Source organism: Lithobates pipiens, unplaced genomic scaffold (assembly GCF_037356315.1).
Source record: "Lithobates pipiens isolate NorthernLeopardFrog02 unplaced genomic scaffold, aLitPip1_a1.2 Scaffold_8, whole genome shotgun sequence".
NCBI lineage: Eukaryota > Metazoa > Chordata > Amphibia > Anura > Ranidae > Lithobates > Lithobates pipiens.
Genome location: NW_027507903.1, coordinates 776,368 through 797,420, shown reverse-complemented (window position 1 = coordinate 797,420; position 21,053 = coordinate 776,368).

Sequence of the window (21,053 nt, the reverse complement as noted above, 5' to 3'; positions counted from 1 at the left end):
GTGATAGTGTGATGAATATTGTTGTTTTGTTATTGGTTAGACTTGTTACTCATACTTCGTTTTTCTAAATGCAGTTTTCAAAATGCCAGCGATTGTTTTCCCCCCTGAATAAACCCAAAAGGGCGAAACATGTTAGGATTATTCATCCGGATACCGCTGTGGAAATAAAGACAACAAGACCACAGCCAACGGAACTTAACCAGCACCCCCCCCCCCCTCCCAGGCAGCAAGCGGCAGATAACCAGGACCCCACACCTTCCCTAGGCAGCCAATAGCAGTTAACCAGCATGCCCGCTGGCCGTGGGTCAGGCAGCGGGTGACGGCAGCAAGCTGTGGGTTAGCCAGTGGCTCCTGTGTCGTCTCTTCTCTCCTAATGCTAGGCGTCCGATAGGGTCGCCTGTTCTTTCAGCCAATAAGGTGACAGGTCTCAGACCAGATTCCTGATTGGCCCGGGAGGAGGATAAGTGTGGCAATAACAAATATTAATTTTCTGCCATCAATTAGGTAGTGCAAGGGCATGCCTGATTGGATATAGAGTGATTGGCTAGATAGATATTTCCTCCTATTACAGGGATATGCAATTAGCGGACCTCCAGCTGTTGCAAAACTACAAGTCCCATCATGCCTCTGGGTGTCATGCTTGTGGCTGTCAGAGTCTTGCTATGCCTCATGGGACTTGTAGTTCTGCAACAGCTGGAGGTCCGCTAATTGCATATCCCTGTCCTATTATATTAATTTGGTAAATCTAAATGAGTTTATATAGTGTATGGCCACTTTTATACACATAGTAAGGTTGAATAAAGACACCAGTCCAACCTGAGTGAGTGTCTACAATTGTCCCCATCCCTGTACATTGCACACTCACATCAGTCCCTACCCTCAAGGAGCCCACAATCCAAAGTCCCCATTCATATACTAGGGGCCAATTCTGGACAGAAGCCAATTAACCTACCTGCGTGTCTTTGGAGTGTAGGAGCAAACCCACACAGGGAGAACATGCAAACTCCAGGCAGGTAGTGTCGTGGTTGGGATTTGAACCAGCGACCCTTTTTACTGCTAGGTTAGAGTGCTAACCACTACACCACTGTGCTGCCCCCAACACAAATACACCTAAAAATTACTAGTTGCGCTTTCAGTGCCATTAATTGGTAATGGCGCACCAAACACAGAAGCAAACGCACATTTTGCCATGTGAAAAAACAAGTGGCAAATGCTGCAAAATGCGCAGCAAAAAACCCCTTGGCTTTTTACCTATTTTGTTACATTACAGCCTTTAGTTCAATGTTTTTTTTTAATCTGAATTTTATGTGATGGATGAGAACACAATAGTCTAAGTTGGTGAAGTAAAATTAGAAAAATAGATAATAAAACTCTATTTTCCAGAAATAAAAAAAACTGATAATCGCCATGTGCGTATGTATTCACCCCTCTTTGTTATGAAGCCCATAAAAAGCTCAGGTGCCACCAATTACCTTCAGAAGACACATAATTAGTGAAATGATGTCCACCTGTGTGCAATCTGTCAATCAAGTGTCACATGACCTGTCATCACATACACACACTTTTCTGAAAGGCCCCAGAGGCGGCAACACCTAAGCAAGAGGCACCACTAACCAAACACTGCCATGAAGACCAAGGAACTCTCCAAACAAGTAAGGGACAATGTTGTTGAGAAGTACAAGTCAGGGTTAGGTTATAAAAAAAATATCCAAATCTTTGATGATACCTAGGAGCGCCATAAAATCTATCATAACCAAATGGAAAGAACATGGCACAACCACAAACCTGCCAAGAGATGGCCGCACACCAAAACTCATGGACCGGGCAAGGAGGGCATTCATCAGAGAGGAGCACAGAGACCTAAGGTAACCCTGGAGGAGCTGCAGAGTTCCACAGCAGAGACTGGAGTATCTGTACATAGGAGGACAATAAGCCGTACGCTCCATAGAGTTGGGCTTTATGGCAGAGAGGCCAGAAGAAAGCCATTACTTTCAGCAAAAAACAAAATGGCACGTTTTGAGTTTGGGAAAAGGCATGTGGGAGACTTCCAAAATGTATGGAGGAAGGTGATCTGGTCTGATGTACGGAGGAAGGTGCTCTGGTCTGATGTATGGAGGAAGGTGATCTGGTCTGATGTATGGAGGAAGGTGATCTGGTCTGATGTATGGAGGAAGGTGATCTGCTCTGATGTACGGAGGAAGGTGATCTGGTCTGATGTACGGAGGAAGGTGATCTGCTCTGATGTATGGAGGAAGGTGATCTGGTCTGATGTATGGAGGAAGGTGATCTGCTCTGATGTACGGAGGAAGGTGATCTGGTCTGATGTACGGAGGAAGGTGCTCTGCTCTGATGTACGGAGGAAGGTGATCTGGTCTGATGTATGGAGGAAGGTGATCTGGTCTGATGTATGGAGGAAGGTGCTCTGCTCTGATGTACGGAGGAAGGTGATCTGGTCTGATGTATGGAGGAAGGTGATCTGCTCTGATGTATGGAGGAAGGTGATCTGCTCTGATGTATGGAGGAAGGTGATCTGCTCTGATGTATGGAGGAAGGTGATCTGCTCTGATGTACGGAGGAAGGTGATCTGCTCTGATGTACGGAGGAAGGTGATCTGGTCTGATGTACGGAGGAAGGTGATCTGGTCTGATGTACGGAGGAAGGTGATCTGGTCTGATGTACGGAGGAAGGTGATCTGCTCTGATGTATGGAGGAAGGTGATCTGCTCTGATGTATGGAGGAAGGTGATCTGGTCTGATGTATGGCGGAAGGTGATCTGGTCTGATGTATGGAGGAAGGTGATCTGCTCTGATGTACAGAGGAAGGTGATCTGGTCTAATGTACAGAGGAAGGTGATCTGGTCTGATGTATGGAGGAAGGTGATCTGCTCTGATGTATGGAGGAAGGTGATCTGGTCTGATGTATGGAGGAAGGTGATCTGCTCTGATGTACGGAGGAAGGTGATCTGGTCTAATGTACAGAGGAAGGTGATCTGGTCTAATGTACAGAGGAAGGTGATCTGGTCTAATGTACAGAGGAAGGTGATCTGGTCTGATGCATGGAGGAAGGTTATCTGGTCTGATGCATGGAGGAAGGTGATCTGGTCTGATGTATGGAGGAAGGTGATCTGGTCTGATGTATGGAGGAAGGTGATCTGGTCTGATGTATGGAGGAAGGTGATCTGGTCTGATGTATGGAGGAAGGTGATCTGCTCTGATGTACGGAGGAAGGTGATCTGGTCTGATGTACGGAGGAAGGTGATCTGCTCTGATGTATGGAGGAAGGTGATCTGCTCTGATGTATGGAGGAAGGTGATCTTGTCTGATGTATGGAGGAAGGTGATCTTGTCTGATGTATGGAGGAAGGTGATCTGCTCTGATGTATGGAGGAAGGTGATCTGGTCTGATGTATGGAGGAAGGTGCTCTGGTCTGATGTATGGAGGAAGGTGATCTGGTCTGATGTATGGAGGAAGGTGATCTGTTCTGATGTATGGAGGAAGGTGCTCTGCTCTGATGTATGGAGGAAGGTGATCTGCTCTGATGTATGGAGGAAGGTGATCTGCTCTGATGTACGGAGGAAGGTGATCTGGTCTGATGTACGGAGGAAGGTGCTCTGGTCTGATGTACGGAGGAAGGTGATCTGGTCTGATGTATGGAGGAAGGTGATCTGGTCTGATGTATGGAGGAAGGTGATCTGGTCTGATGTATGGAGGAAGGTGATCTGCTCTGATGTACGGAGGAAGGTGATCTGGTCTGATGTATGGAGGAAGGTGATCTGCTCTGATGTATGGAGGAAGGTGATCTGCTCTGATGTATGGAGGAAGGTGATCTGGTCTGATGTATGGAGGAAGGTGATCTGGTCTGATGTATGGAGGAAGGTGATCTGGTCTGATGTATGGAGGAAGGTGATCTTGTCTGATGTATGGAGGAAGGTGATCTGCTCTGATGTATGGAGGAAGGTGATCTGCTCTGATGTATGGAGGAAGGTGATCTGCTCTGATGTACGGAGGAAGGTGATCTGGTCTAATGTACAGAGGAAGGTGATCTGGTCTGATGCACGGAGGAAGGTTATCTGGTCTGATGTATGGAGGAAGGTGATCTGGTCTGATGTACGGAGGAAGGTGATCTGGTCTAATGTACGGAGGAAGGTGATCTGGTCTGATGTATGGAGGAAGGTGATCTGGTCTGATGTATGGAGGAAGGTGATCTGGTCTGATGTATGGAGGAAGGTGATCTGGTCTAATGTACGGAGGAAGGTGATCTGGTCTGATGTACGGAGGAAGGTGATCTGGTCTGATGTACGGAGGAAGGTGATCTGGTCTGATGTATGGAGGAAGGTGATCTGGTCTAATTTACGGAGGAAGGTGATCTGGTCTGATGTATGGAGGAAGGTGATCTGGTCTGATGTATGGAGGAAGGTGATCTGGTCTGATGTATGGAGGAAGGTGATCTGGTCTGATGTACGGAGGAAGGTGATCTGGTCTGATATACGGAGGAAGGTGATCTGGTCTAATGTACGGAGGAAGGTGATCTGGTCTGATGTATGGAGGAAGGTGATCTGGTCTGATGTATGGAGGAAGGTGATCTGGTCTAATGTATGGAGGAAGGTGATCTGCTCTGATGTATGGAGGAAGGTGATCTGCTCTGATGTATGGAGGAAGGTGATCTGGTCTGATGTATGGAGGAAGGTGATCTGGTCTGATGTATGGAGGAAGGTGATCTGGTCTGATGTATGGAGGAAGGTGATCTGCTCTGATGTACGGAGGAAGGTGATCTGGTCTAATGTACGGAGGAAGGTGATCTGGTCTAATGTACGGAGGAAGGTGATCTGGTCTGATGTACGGAGGAAGGTTATCTGGTCTTATGTATGGAGGAAGGTGATCTGGTCTGATGTATGGAGGAAGGTGATCTGGTCTGATGTACGGAGGAAGGTGATCTGGTCTGATGTACGGAGGAAGGTGATCTGGTCTGATGTACGGAGGAAGGTGATCTGCTCTGATGTATGGAGGAAGGTGATCTGCTCTGATGTATGGAGGAAGGTGATCTGGTCTGATGTATGGAGGAAGGTGCTCTGGTCTGATGTATGGAGGAAGGTGATCTGGTCTGATGTATGGAGGAAGGTGATCTGGTCTGATGTATGGAGGAAGGTGATCTGCTCTGATGTATGGAGGAAGGTGATCTGCTCTGATGTATGGAGGAAGGTGATCTGGTCTGATGTGTGGAGGAAGGTGATCTGGTCTGATGTGTGGAGGAAGGTGATCTGGTCTGATGTACGGAGGAAGGTGATCTGGTCTGATGTACGGAGGAAGGTGATCTGCTCTGATGTATGGAGGAAGGTGATCTGCTCTGATGTATGGAGGAAGGTGATCTGCTCTGATGTATGGAGGAAGGTGATCTGGTCTGATGTGTGGAGGAAGGTGATCTGCTCTGATGTATGGAGGAAGGTGATCTGGTCTGATGTATGGAGGAAGGTGATCTGGTCTCATGTATGGAGGAAGGTGATCTGGTCTGATGTATGGAGGAAGGTGATCTGGTCTGATGTATGGAGGAAGGTGCTCTGGCCTGATGTATGGAGGAAGGTGATCTGCTCTGATGTATGGAGGAAGGTGATCTGGTCTGATGTATGGAGGAAGGTGATCTGGTCTGATGTATGGAGGAAGGTGATCTGGTCTGATGTATGGAGGAAGGTGATCTGCTCTGATGTATGGAGGAAGGTGATCTGCTCTGATGTATGGAGGAAGGTGATCTGGTCTGATGTATGGAGGAAGGTGATCTGGTCTGATGTATGGAGGAAGGTGATCTGGTCTGATGTATGGAGGAAGGTGCTCTGGCCTGATGTATGGAGGAAGGTGATCTGCTCTGATGTATGGAGGAAGGTGATCTGCTCTGATGTATGGAGGAAGGTGATCTGGTCTGATGTATGGAGGAAGGTGATCTGGTCTGATGTATGGAGGAAGGTGATCTGGTCTGATGTATGGAGGAAGGTGATCTGCTCTGATGTATGGAGGAAGGTGATCTGCTCTGATGTATGGAGGAAGGTGATCTGCTCTGATGTATGGAGGAAGGTGATCTGGTCTGATGTATGGAGGAAGGTGATCTGGTCTGATGTGTGGAGGAAGGTGATCTGCTCTGATGTATGGAGGAAGGTGATCTGGTCTGATGTATGGAGGAAGGTGATCTGGTCTGATGTATGGAGGAAGGTGATCTGGTCTGATGTATGGAGGAAGGTGATCTGGTCTGATGTGTGGAGGAAGGTGATCTGCTCTGATGTATGGAGGAAGGTGATCTGGTCTGATGTATGGAGGAAGGTGATCTGGTCTGATGTATGGAGGAAGGTGCTCTGGCCTGATGTATGGAGGAAGGTGATCTGCTCTGATGTATGGAGGAAGGTGATCTGGTCTGATGTATGGAGAAAGGTGATCTGGTCTGATGTATGGAGGAAGGTGATCTGGTCTGATGTATGGAGGAAGGTGCTCTGGCCTGATGTATGGAGGAAGGTGATCTGCTCTGATGTATGGAGGAAGGTGATCTGGTCTGATGTATGGAGGAAGGTGATCTGGTCTGATGTATGGAGGAAGGTGATCTGGTCTGATGTATGGAGGAAGGTGATCTGGTCTGATGTATGGAGGAAGGTGCTCTGGCCTGATGTATGGAGGAAGGTGATCTGCTCTGATGTATGGAGGAAGGTGATCTGCTCTGATGTATGGAGGAAGGTGATCTGGTCTGATGTATGGAGGAAGGTGATCTGGTCTGATGTATGGAGGAAGGTGATCTGGTCTGATGTATGGAGGAAGGTGATCTGCTCTGATGTATGGAGGAAGGTGATCTGGTCTGATGTATGGAGAAAGGTGATCTGGTCTGATGTATGGAGGAAGGTGATCTGGTCTGATGTATGGAGGAAGGTGCTCTGGCCTGATGTATGGAGGAAGGTGATCTGCTCTGATGTATGGAGGAAGGTGATCTGGTCTGATGTATGGAGGAAGGTGATCTGGTCTGATGTATGGAGGAAGGTGATCTGGTCTGATGTATGGAGGAAGGTGATCTGGTCTGATGTATGGAGGAAGGTGCTCTGGCCTGATGTATGGAGGAAGGTGATCTGCTCTGATGTATGGAGGAAGGTGATCTGCTCTGATGTATGGAGGAAGGTGATCTGGTCTGATGTATGGAGGAAGGTGATCTGGTCTGATGTATGGAGGAAGGTGATCTGGTCTGATGTATGGAGGAAGGTGATCTGCTCTGATGTATGGAGGAAGGTGATCTGCTCTGATGTATGGAGGAAGGTGATCTGCTCTGATGTATGGAGGAAGGTGATCTGGTCTGATGTATGGAGGAAGGTGATCTGGTCTGATGTGTGGAGGAAGGTGATCTGCTCTGATGTATGGAGGAAGGTGATCTGGTCTGATGTATGGAGGAAGGTGATCTGGTCTGATGTATGGAGGAAGGTGATCTGGTCTGATGTATGGAGGAAGGTGATCTGGTCTGATGTGTGGAGGAAGGTGATCTGCTCTGATGTATGGAGGAAGGTGATCTGGTCTGATGTATGGAGGAAGGTGATCTGGTCTGATGTATGGAGGAAGGTGCTCTGGCCTGATGTATGGAGGAAGGTGATCTGCTCTGATGTATGGAGGAAGGTGATCTGGTCTGATGTATGGAGAAAGGTGATCTGGTCTGATGTATGGAGGAAGGTGATCTGGTCTGATGTATGGAGGAAGGTGCTCTGGCCTGATGTATGGAGGAAGGTGATCTGCTCTGATGTATGGAGGAAGGTGATCTGGTCTGATGTATGGAGGAAGGTGATCTGGTCTGATGAGACTAAAATTAAACTTTTTGGCCATCAAAGAAAACGCTATGTCTGGTGCAAACCCAACACATCACATCACCCAAAGAATACCATCCCCACCGTGAAACATGGTGGTGGCAGCATCATGCTGTGGGGATTTATTCAGCAGTCGGGACTGGGAAACTGGTCAGAGTTGAGGGAAAGATGGATGGTGATAAATACAGGGAGATTCTTGAGCAAAACCTGTAGCCCTCTGTGTGTGATTTGAGGATAGGACGGAGGTTCACCTTCCAGCAGGACAATGACCCCAAACACACTGCTAAAGCAACACTTGAGTGGTTTAAGGGGAAACATGTAATTGTGTTGGAATGGCCTAGTCAAAGCCCAGACCTCAATCCAATAGAAAATCTGTGGTCAGACATAAAGATTGCTGTTCAGAAGCTGAAACCATCCAACTTGAAGGAGCCGGAGCAGTTTTTTGCAAAGAGGAATGAGCAAAAATCCCAGTGGTGAGATGTGGAAAGACTCATAGAGACTTATCCAAAGTGACTTGGAGCTGTAATAAGGCGGCTCTACAAAGTATTGACTTTAGGGGGGGAGAATAGTTATGCACATTGACTTTTTCTGTTATTTTGTTGTTTGCCTTACGCTAAAAAAACAAACAAAAAAAAAACGCATGTGGGAATGCAAGTTCCCGCTATGTAGAGATGTGAATGGGGCTTGACAGCTGAGTGTTTCTGTCTAATCCCTTCTATGTACATGTAGAAAGATGGCCGCTACGCTATGCAATCTGATTGTATATTTAGTGAGAAGGGTGATTACTGATTGATTGCATTTCATTTAACCACTTCCCGACCGCCGCACGACGATGTACGTCGACAGCATGGCACGGGCAGGCATATGGGCGTACATGTACGTCCCTGCCTTCCCCCGGGTCGGTGCCTGCGGCGGTCGGTATTCGTGCGGGAGCGATCCCGGACGAGGGGACGGCCATTCGTTCATGGCCACCCCCTCGCGATCGCTCCCGACGAATAGGAATCCCCCGTGACATCACTTCCTCTCCTGTAATGTAAACACAGGAGAGGAAGTGATGTATTCTCTCCTCCGTGTCGGTATTTTTCGTTCCGACACGGAGGAGAGCGGATCGGTGAGTTGCACCAACACTCTACACACACAGTAGAACATGCCAGGCACACTCACACCCCCCCGATCACCCCCCCCAATTACCCCTGCCCCCCAGTCACAGTGACACCAATGTCATTTTTTTTTTTTTTTTTGCATTGGTGTCATTTGTGACTGTAATAACTGTTAGGGCAGTTAGGGTTAGCCCCCTTTAGTTCTAATGTACCCCCCCAACCCCCCCAATAAAGGTTTAACCCCCTGATCACCCCCCCGTCGCCAGTGTCACTAAGGCTGGGTTCACATTGCAGCGGTTTATGAGAACGAATGTGATTCGCACCGCACTGCAGTGCAAATCACATCCGATCTTTGTGCGATTCGAGTTCAGCCATTCGCCGCACCCGCCGCACCCGCCGCACCCACCGCAAATTCGCACGGGACCCTTTTTTTGGCCCGCAGCAGAATCGGATCGCATGGGTGTTCACACCATGCAATCCGAGTTTGCAGATCGCACTGCGATATGCGAACTGATCTGGGGGTGTCATTTCACTGACACTCCCAGCAGTTCGCATAGGGCAGTGTGAACTGCCGCCGGGAGGCATGCGATGCGGGAACCCGCCGCGCATTCGTGGCGTTCCCGCATCGCTCCAGTGTGAACCCAGCCTAATAAGCGATCTTTTTTCTGATCGCCGTATTAGTGTCACAGGTGACGCTAGTTAGGCAGGTAGGTATTTAGGTTCGCCGCAGCTTTTTATAGTGCCAGGGACCCCCATATACTACCGCATAAAGCCCCCTGATTGCCCCCTAGTTAACCCTTTCACCAGTGATCACCATATAACTGTTACAGGTGACGCTGGTTGGTTAGTTATTTTTTTATAGTTTCAGGGCACCCGCCATTTATTACCTAATAATAAAGGTTTAACCCCCTGATCACCCGGCGGGTGTCATTTGTGACTGTAATAACTGTTAGGGCAGTTAGGGTTAGCCCCCTTTAGTTCTAAGGTACCCCCCTAACCCCCCCAATAAAGGTTTAACCCCGTGATCACCCCCCGTCGCCAGTGTCACTAAGGCTGGGTTCACATTGCAGCGGTTTATGAGAACGGATGTGATTCGCACCGCACTGCAGTGCAAATCACATCCGATCTCTGTGCGATTCGAGTTCAGCTATACAGATAGTATGGCTGAATTCGCGTCGCACCCGCCGCACCCGCCGCAAACCCGCACGGGACCCTTTTTTTGGTCCGCAGCAGAATCGGATCGCATGGGTGTTCACACCATGCGATCCAAGTTTGCAGATCGCACTGCGATATGCGAACTGATCTGGGGGTGTCATTAATATTTCACTGACACTCCCAGCAGTTCGCATAGGGCAGTGTGAACTGCCGCCGGGAGGCATGCGATGCGGGAACCCGCCGCGCATTTGTGGCGTTCCCGCATCGCTCCAGTGTGAACCCAGCCTAATAAGCGATCGTTTTTCTGATCGCTGTATTAGTGTCACAGGTGACGCTAGTTAGGCAGGTAGGTATTTAGGTTCGCCGCAGCTTTTTATAGCGCCAGGGACCCCCATATACTACCGCATAAAGCCCCCTGATTGCCCCCTAGTTAACCCTTTCACCAGTGATCACCATATAACTGTTACAGGTGACGCTGGTTGGTTAGTTATTTTTTTTATAGTTTCAGGGCACCCGCCATTTATTACCTAGTCTCACTAGTGTACCCCTAAATTTAGGGGTGTCTACTTTCCAAAATGGGGTAATTTGGGGGGGGTTTGTGCCATCTTGGCATTTTATGGCCTTCAAAACTGTAACGCCCTTAGAAAGCCTGAAGGTGGTGCTTGGTTTTCGGGGCCCCGTACGCGGCTAGGCTCCCAAAAAGTCCCACATATGTGGTATCCCCGTACTCAGGAGAAGCAGCAGAATTTATTTTGGGGTGTAATTTCACATATGCCCATGGCATGCGTGAGCAATATATCATTTAGTGACAACTTTGTGAAAAAAAAAAAAAAGTTTGTAATTTTCCCGCAACTTGTGGCAAAATATAAAATATTCCATGGACTCAACATGCCTCTCAGCAAATAGCTTGGGGTGTCTACTTTCTAAAATGGGGTCATTTGTGGGGGTTTTGTGCCATCTTGGCATTTTATGGCCTTCAAAACTGTAATAGGTAGTGAGAAGTGAACTCAGAAATTTACGCCCTTAGAAAGCCAGAAGGCGGTGCTTGGTTTTCGGGGCCCCGTACGCGGCTAGGCTCCCAAAAAGTCCCACATATGTGGTATCCCCGTACTCAGGAGAAGCAGCAGAATTTATTTTGGGGTGTCATTTCACATATGCCCATAGCATGTGTGAGCAATATATCATTTAGTGACAACTTTGTGTAAAAAAAAAAAAATAATTTTTTTTTTGTCATTATTCAATCGCTTGAGGCAAAAAAATAAAATATTCAATGGGCTCAACATGCCTCTTATCAATTTCCTTAGGGGGTCTACTTTCCAAAATTGGGTCATTTGGGGGGGTTTTGTACTGCCCTGCCATTTTAGCACCTCAAGAAATGAGATAGGCAGTCGTAAACTAAAAGCTGCGTAAATTCCAGAAAACGTACCTTAGTTTGTAGATGTGACAACTTTTGCGCAAACCAATAAATATACAATTATTGACTTTTTTTTTTACCAAAGACATGTGGCTGAATACATTTTGGCCTAAATGTATGACTAAAATTGAGTTTATTGGATTTTTCTAATAACAAAAAGTAGAAAATATCATTTTTTTTTCAAAATTTGCGGTCTTTTTACGTTTATATCACAAAAAATAAAAATCGCAGAGGCAATCAAATACCATAAAAAGAAAGCTCTATTTGTGGGAAGAAAAGGACGCAAATTTTGTTTGGGTACAACATTGCATGACCACGCAATTACCAGTTAAAGCAGCGCAGTGCCAAAGTGTAAAAAGACCTCTGGTCATTTACCAGCAAAATGGTCCGGTCTGAAAGTGGTTAAAAAACATGCACCGGGGGAGTGGGAGGGGGGATGATGCAGGGTGTGGCTAATGAGGTCAGCTGGTAAACTCCTTCCTGTGTCACGACTTACAGTCTGTAAGGACGTAAGACAGAAGCAATAGATACGTTTGGAATCATGGATGGAGGACAGTGAGGTACGTGTCTATAGATTTTATGGAAAGCTTTGATATTTTTTCAAAAAATGTACATGAATGCTGTCTTGATGCGCAGGAGAGCTAGAATAAAAAAAAATATGTGAACTTATGCCGGCCATACACAGTTCGAATTTCAAAAGAATTTTCTTTCGCAAATCGTATCTAAGAATTTTCGTACGAATTTCGCACCATTAGTGGGCTGCAGCAACAGCTGATTTTCGTGCGGAAATCAAATCTGAGGAATCGGACATGTTGGACATTTTTTTTTTTAAAACGAACGATTTTCTAATCAACGATGGGAGAATCGTGCGAGAGATGTAATAAGGAAAGAAAATTTACGGAGAGAAAAGAAGATTCCCGGCCACGAAAATTCTTTTCTGTAGCAACATGAGGTGAAATTAAAGACTTTGTCGGCCGAATTTTCGAAAAATCAATGGTGGCGTCATCGGATCACAAAAAAAAAACAACTTTCTGATTTTGAAAAGAAAATTTGTTCGAAATTCAACCGTGCATGGCCTGCATTAGCCTTTAAATCCTACCCTCCCATCTGGGACAGCACCTAACTGGCTATTTCAGCCTGCTTATATGCTGATCAGGGACTTTCTGTCCTTCATCAGCACAAGGGAGATATTAGGGGAGGAGATGTTTCTTTTGAAGAGATGGTCCTCACTTTTTGGTCTCACTGGACACTTTTCACTATTAAGGATGTGTTTTGAAATCTCCCTAATGGGGACACAGACAGCTATTGTTAGCATGTTGTTGCAGACGTAGGTGCAACAACCATTCTCATATACTATGCTGTCATTACTAGTTCTGCCACTAGATGGTGGTGCTAAGAGCTTAGTGAGAGCCCTTGCCATCAGGCTCCACCCTCTGCTCCCATCACTCCTACCTAATTGCATTCGGGAAGTACTAGCCACTCCCCTGGTGGGAGGAAGCGGAGCCAGTGTTCTCTGCCGAAAAACTGACCGGAGTTAGAGCTGCCACAATCCAGGCAAGAATGCCAGGGACCCGACCCTTCAGTGCCAACCCAGTGGTTCTCCATCCCCATCAGAAGGCTTCCCTTTCGGCTACAAACTGCTCCAGGTTACCTTCAAGCCAGCAGGTTTTGCATAGCAACCGCCACTACTGATCCACCTCGCCGTAGAGCAGGGACGGAAGCAAGCGCCACCTCCTGGCAACTGATAAGAACAGATACTACACTTGATCTTAGCCAAAAGGAACTTCATGCCTTTCTGCCTGGGGTGGGGGCTGCTGTGGTCTAGGCTGCTGGTCAGGGTTGCAACGAAAAGCCAGTGGTGAATGTGCCCCTGAAGTGGCAGTTCAGGGGTGCCGTATATTCACTGTGATTTATCACTTTGAGTTAAGGCACCATGGTCACCACAACACACGTTTTTCGCACCTGCCTCTAGGGCCAAGCCTTTTGGCTACGACCAGGAGAAATTTTTATTCCTGGCCGTAGGGCCGGCCATTGTATTACACAATGGTCACTTTCACTCTCTCCCATTTCCCTCTCCCCCACTTTCTTTTATTTATACTCCTTTGTGTGTCACTTTTTTGTATTTTTTTGGTTTGGTGTAAACATGTGTAGCGGCCATAACCCTCGATGGGGCGGCCTTGACTTTTGGGCTTACCGGTTACCTCTGCTTGGCTTGTTCTTCCACATCTAGGGGTTCCCAGGGTTAGTACCCAACAACTTTGGACGCTGACACCATAAAAGTCCTTTAGAAAGGTTTTTATTTGCAGGGATAACATCCAACAAACACAGTCTCGTATGGGAACAGAGGGCAAGGGTGAAGAAACTCAGGCACCTTGAACTGCTAATCACCAGAAGGTCTCTAATACAACCCAGAGAGTAGCCACTCGCAGCTGGGCGCTTCAAGGCCGAACAAATCTCTAGCCAGAGATGATGGGAGTCAGTACTTTGATCCGGAACTTACAAAGTCTCTGACCTTGAATAAAGCTTGCAACCGAAAGTGAACAGGAACATTTCCCCAGTACCTGGAACGTTCTCTGTCTCCTTGGCACTACTGGAAAAGCGTGGATTCAGTAGTGTCCTTGACAACCCAGCAACCAGGCACTTCTTGGGATGCCAGCTTGTTGGCCCTCTTCTGCGGTGCCCCTCCAAGTTGAGAGCACACCCGGACCCCTGAAACCTCCTTCAGTAACTGTGACTCGGACCAGCCAGTTTCCGAGACTCGGGAACAGATGGATCCTTACCCCAGACCATGCGGGTCTAATGGGGCTAGTCAAGCCGACCATGTTGCAGGGTGGCACACGCTCCCGTGACCGGGACCCCTCGCAGGGCTACCCCGGTCCAGATCGAGGAACAGGCAGCTATGGCCTCAAGAACGGACCCTGAACACGTGACTTCAACATCTAAAGTACTCTTCCCCAGACTCCTCAGCGAGGCCAGACGCACCCACTGATTGGTTCCGGGGAACGCTGATACCCAAAGCGTCCAACCAGGCCTGGTTCTGGGCCTGTCATGTGCACCTAACTGTACACATGGCCAGGCAGAACGCTAACACAGCCCGGCCAAACTGCTGCCAAAGTTAAACCTGCACAATCAGCCCTCAGAACCCCTTTACTGTTCTGAGGAAAAAACTAAATTTGTACATAGCGGACACTTTGTCCAAAGTGTCGCTGCTACACACGTTTTGTCACAGTGTGATTAGTAGTGAATAGGTCCTCAGGCCTGCAATGAACGTCTTGTGAGGGGATGGACATAAGCCTTCTGGCTTGGTTCGCCCTCTCTCAGGGGGTCTCCCTTCGGGGGAGCCCCAACCGAGTACTTGAGTGGGTCTGTTTCGGCAGACCTTCCAGAGAAAGGGGTTGTCTGGTTTCAACCAGATGGACCAAGTAAAGTACCTCAGTCCCCGTCTGGAACCTAATGCCCCGGGGGATCAGGGTAAGGTTCTTCCTAGTGGAGGACAGTGTTACACCCATTGCACGTTTTGTGTTTCACTCTTTATGGCACCGGGTGGAGTTTTTGGGTGTGTTTCTCACGCCACTGGCTTTTCAAAAAAAAAAGCTAGATGGTGGTGCTATATTTAATGCTTGCATAATGCAGTGTTCTTCCTAGTGGATCTACATGGTTATGATGTAATTTCCGTTCTCAGTGTTCTTATTGTTTCCAATAAAACACAAAGACGTGTCCATGTGTCCAGCAACACCATAACTGCCAAGAATCATATCCACAGCAGCTTTCCAGCAGGCCTCATTTTCTCAGTCTGTCATGTACTTGTTGCGGTTGCCTGACACTGGCATCTCTCACACCTCTGGCCTAGGGGCCATGATAGGGTGGACAGGTACTGCTTGAGTACGGAGTTGCACGAGTGCCTTGCTGGTCTGCTGGATGCTGATACCGGTGGATGGAAGCTAATGGTTGGGTCCTTGGAGCAGGGACTCCCTCTGGAGGGATGGTCACTAGAGTGGCAGACTAGAACGAGGCAGCAGACATGATGGCCAATCACAGAATCAGAAGACTAGAGAGGATGAGAGCCTCAAGTTCCCAAGAAAATAAGACCCAAGGCCTGAAGTTCTCAGGAGGATGAAAGCCAAGTCCCCAAGAGGAAAAGAGTCAAGGCCCCAAGTCCCCAAGTCCTCAAGAGGATGAGAACCAAGGCTCCAAGTCCCCAAGCAGGTAAGAACCAAGGCCCTGGATCCCCAAGAGGATGAGATCCAAGGTCCCAAGTCCCAAAAAGGATGAGAGCCAAGGTCCCATATCCTCAAAAGGATGATACCGTAGCTATAATAAACCAAGTTTACAAGTATCCAGAAAAATGAGAGTCAAGGCCCCTAGTCCCCATGGACAAGAGAGTGAAGACCCCAAGTCCCCAAGATGATGAGAGTAAAGGCCTTTAGTCTCCAAGGACATGAGAATCAAGGCAATAAGTCCCCAAGAGGATAAGAGCCATAGGCTCAAGTTCCCAAGAGGATGAGAGCCAAGGCCCAAGAGCCCCTAAGAAGATGAGAGAGTCAAGGCCCCTAGTCCCCAAGAGAATGAGACCCAAGGCCCAAAGTTCCCATGGGGATGAAAGTCAAGACCCCAAGTCTCCCAGAGTATGAGAACCAATGCCCCAAGTCCCCAAGAGAATGAGGCCCAAGGCCCCAAGAAGATGAAAATCAAGTCCCCAAAGGGATGAAAACCAAGTCCCCAAGAACATGAGAACCAAGGCCCCTAGTCACCAAGAACATGAGAGCCAAGGCCCTAAGTCTCGAAGAAGATTATTGTCAAGTCCCAATGAGGATGAGAACCAAGTCCCCAAAAGGATGAGCATCAAGGCCCCAAGAGGATGAGCATCAAGACCAGTGACCCCCCCCCCCCCCCCTTCCCATCGTGTAAAAAACAAACAAAAAAAAACTAAAAAAAGGGCCCTTTAAGACATTTAAAAAACAAAACAAAAAAAAACCGTCATTTAACAATTTAACATAGTGTACTGTGGCGCCGGTCGCAGTGCACTATGAGAAGCGCCACGTCGATGCAATCACAAGATTGCATCCATGGCGCTTCATTTGCAGGTTAAAAACCCGCCTTGCGGCGCACTGTAGAACGCCGACTAGCTGTGATTCTACGGGCGGGAGCATTGTCATTCAAGGATAGGCAGGTCACTTCCGGCTTACGGCTGCTTCACGAAATCCGGAAGTGACGCCGGCAGCTCCGTTCCTCAGCCCGAGCGGAGCTGCAAGACAATGAGGTGAGTGGCATAATTGCTGTCTCTGGGAAAAAAATGAAATAATTAATTTACAAATATTAATTAATTGCCAAATGCACCCCGGCCGGCCTAAGTCTTTACTAGACCACTCTCTGTTGTGTGCTGTGCAGGAATTATTATTAGAGCAATTTGTAAAAGAAACAATATAATTGAATGCTTCTTGCAGGAGGATCACATCATACCATGCGCTGTTATTCTTATTCAGCAAAGTGCAAAGTAATGGTCTGCTCTGTTGCTTGTTGTTACTCACAGTTAATTTGCTGGCAAAGACATTTTTATAAACCTTTTTTGCATTTTAGTGTAAATGTGAGATCTGAGGACTTTTTGACCCCCCAGATCTCATATTTAAGAGGACCTGTCATGCTTTTTTCTATTACAAGGAATGTTTACATTCCTTGTAATAGGAATAAAAGGGACACCATTTTTTTTTTTTAAACTGTGAAAAAATAAATCTAATAAATAAAAAAAAAAATGTTTTTTAAAGCACCCAGTTCCAACGATCTCACGTGCATAAGTGAACGCATACGTGAGTACTGCGCCCGGCCGCCCGCATATGAAAACGGTGGTCAAAACACACATGTGAGGTATTGCCGTGATCGCTAGACTGAGATCAATAATTCTAGCCCTAGACCTCCTCTATAAGGTAAAATATGCAACCTGTAGAATTTTTTAACTATGGGTGGATGGAAGTGGAATATAGGGGACGGATTGGGTGGATTATATAAGAGGCGTGGTTTATGAGAAGTGGGAGGGACCAAAAATGATGGACGGGGTCTGGCGCCCCCCCCCCATCCAAAAACTTCACCAGCCGCCACTAATCAAGACCCCAAGTCCCTAAGATGATGATAACCAAGACCCCAAGAGTATGGAAACCAAATCCCCAAGAGGATGAGAGCCGAGGCCCTTTGTAACCAAGGACATGAGAATCAAAGCCCTAAGTCCCCAAGAGGATGAGAGCCAAGGCCCTTTGTCGCCAGGAACATGAGAATCAAGGCCCCAAGTCCCGAAGAGGATGAGAGCCAAGGCCCCAAGTCTCCACAAGGAAAAGAACCAAGTCCCCAAGAGGATGAGAGCCAAGGCCCTTTGTAACCAGGAACATGAGAATCAAGGCCCCAAGTCCTGAAGAGGATGAGAGCCAAGGCCCCAAGTCTCCAAAAGTAAAAGAACCAAGTCCCCAAGAGGATGGGAGCCAAGGCGCTTTGTCCCCAAAAACATGAGAATCAAGGCCTGAAGTCCCCAAGAGGGGGATAGCCAGGGCCCTTAATGCCCAAAAACTTGAGAATTAAGGTCCCTCCCAAGTCCTGAAAAGGATGAGAACCAAGTTCCCAAAAAGGATGAGAGCCATGGGCACAAGTCCCCAGGAGGACGAGAACCAAGTTTCCAAAAAGATAAGATGGGTGAGAGCTAGGGCAAATCCCTCCAAACCATCCCTGGAAGGCTTTTGAAGGCATTTACCAGCTGCGCCTTAAATATAAAACCATGTGTAGATTTTAGAAGAACCGATGGCCAGACTTCTGTAATGAGACAAACATTTTAGGTAGCACACTCTTCCTTCTCTGCACTGAAGACGATGGATGCAGCTCCGGGTTCAATTTGTAATGTGCTACAACGTCTCAGCAGGAAACACATCTCACAGTCAGTGTGGCACGCCCCCCGGTGAAGAATGGGGCAATCAGCGTAACAAGAGACTGATGCTAAATCTTGCAATTTCCTTGGAACAAATGGGACCCGTTTTATGGGAATTTTATCGTTTCTATAGACAGAACTGATTGTTCTTATAAATCAACAGTTTAATAATTGTATATATATTTTTTTTATTTTCTGTACATTGTAACATCCATGGATGAGGCACAGGTACCTTTTCCCCTGAATAATTATGGAATGTTTGTTTTCAAGAATTTATATGGGGTGTTTGGTGATTAAATAGAAGTCCGTTCACCTGGCAGATTTTTTAATATCCATTAGGAAAAGTGCACTATTATTATTATTAATATTATTATTATTATTATTATATTTTTATATTATAATAATATTCTATGAATATTATTATATTATTATTATATTATAATAATATTATATTAATATTATTATTAATATTATTATATTATTATATTATAATAATATTATATTAATATTATTAATATGATTAAATCATTATTATATTATAATAATATTTGATTATTATTATTATTATTATTATTATTATTGTTATTATTATTAATAATAATAATAATAATAATAATATTATAATAATAAAAATAATATTATTATATTATTATTATTAATAATGTTATTATTAGTTTGTTGCCCTTTTCCATATCAACATTTTGTTTCTATATATAGTAGCATAATAAAAAAAAAGGTGTAAGAGATACCTTAAGGGGACAACCCACGTTATTAGGCCAAATACAGTCAAAATTGTGCGAATGCATCTGACATTTGACCAGTGATTTTTTTTTTTTTTTTGTGAATAGATGCCCTTTATTTTTTTCTTAGAAAAATAGATATAATAAAAAGAGTAAATATATGAATAATGACATACTGCTTTAATCAACAATACTTTAATCCTGAAAAACTTCACTCAGGAAAATACCGTATTATGGTCACTAGATGGAGCCAATGAACATATGAAATCAACGTGTTAAAGCAAATTCATCATAACAACACTGGTGGTATTTGTTCCCAACAATAATAGTAAATACATCACTAATCATCAATAATGCTACTAACAAAAAAAAAAATGTGTTCAGTGGATATTTTATAAATAGACCTCTTATTTTTTTTTGCCTTCTTTAGAAAAATATTCTACGCAACACTGATGGTTTTTAATGGCTAACATTAATCGTAAATAAATCAATAATGCCATAATGTGTTTTTTTTTCTCTGAAATACCTCAATAAGGGAGACATTGCTTTATGGTCACTAGATGGAGCAGACAATCATAGGAAATTTACGTATTAAACCAAATTTGTTCAGTGAATTTTTATAAATAGACCCCTTATTTATTTATTTTTAGTAAAAAAGCACACAGTGCTGGTGATTTGTTGCCCAATAATAATAACAAATAAATTAATAATGCCGGGAATTCAACATATTAAGCCCCATTTTGTCTAGCAGGTTTTTTCTTTTATAAACCTGTTACTTTTTTAGTCTTTTTAGAAATAATTAATAATAAATAATACACTGGTGTTATTTGTTGCCCCCAAAAAAAAAAATTGTAAATAAATCAATAATGCCATAATCAATAATGGCGAAAAATTTATGTATTAAACCAAAATCCATCCAGTGATTTTTTTTTTTATAAATAGACCTCTTATTTTATTTTTTTTTTGTCTTCTTTAGAAAAATATTATACACAACACTGATGGTTTTTGATGGCCAACATTAATAGTAGATAAATAAATTATGCCATAATGTGTTTGTTTTTTCCTAAAATACCTCAAGCAGGAAAATATTGCATTATGGCCACTAGATGGATAAGACGATCATAGGAAATCGACATATTAAACCAAAGAAGAAAAGAACACAGTGCTAGTGTTATTTTTTGCCCAATAATAATAACAAATAAATTAATAAGGCCAGGAATTTAACATTTTAAGCCCCATTATGTCTAACAGTTTTTTTTTTTATAAATAGGCCCCTTATAATAGTTTATAATAATAATAATACGTTGATGGTATTTGTTGCCCAAAAATAATAGTAAAATAATCAATAATGCCATAAAATCTAAATATTAGGCAAAAAATGTGTCTAATGAATTTTTTATAACTAGACCCCTTAATTTATTTTTTAGAAAAAATTAAAAATAAACACAACACTGTTGATTGTATTTGTTGCCCAACAGTAATAGTAAATAAACAAATAATATGCTATAATGTATTTCTTTTCCTAAAGTACCTCACTCAGGAAAATACAGCATTATGGCCACTAGATAGATGATAGGAAATTGGCTTATTAAGCCAAATGCAGTCAGAATTCATTAATTAATTAATGCCAGGAATTCAACGTATTAAGCCACATTTTGTCTATCAGTTTTTTTTTCTAAAAACAGATTCCTTTTTTTTTTTTGTGCTTTTTTAGAAAAAATATAAATATATAATAATAATAATAATAATAATAATACACTAGTCCTATTTGTTTCCCAAAAATAATAGTTAATACATAAAAAAATGCCATAATAGATAGTGCCAGAAAATCAAACATTCGATCTCAAACATTCGTCCAGTGGATTTTCTTATAACTAGACCCCTTAGTTTTTTTGTTTTGTTTTTTATTTTTTTTTAAAATAAAAAA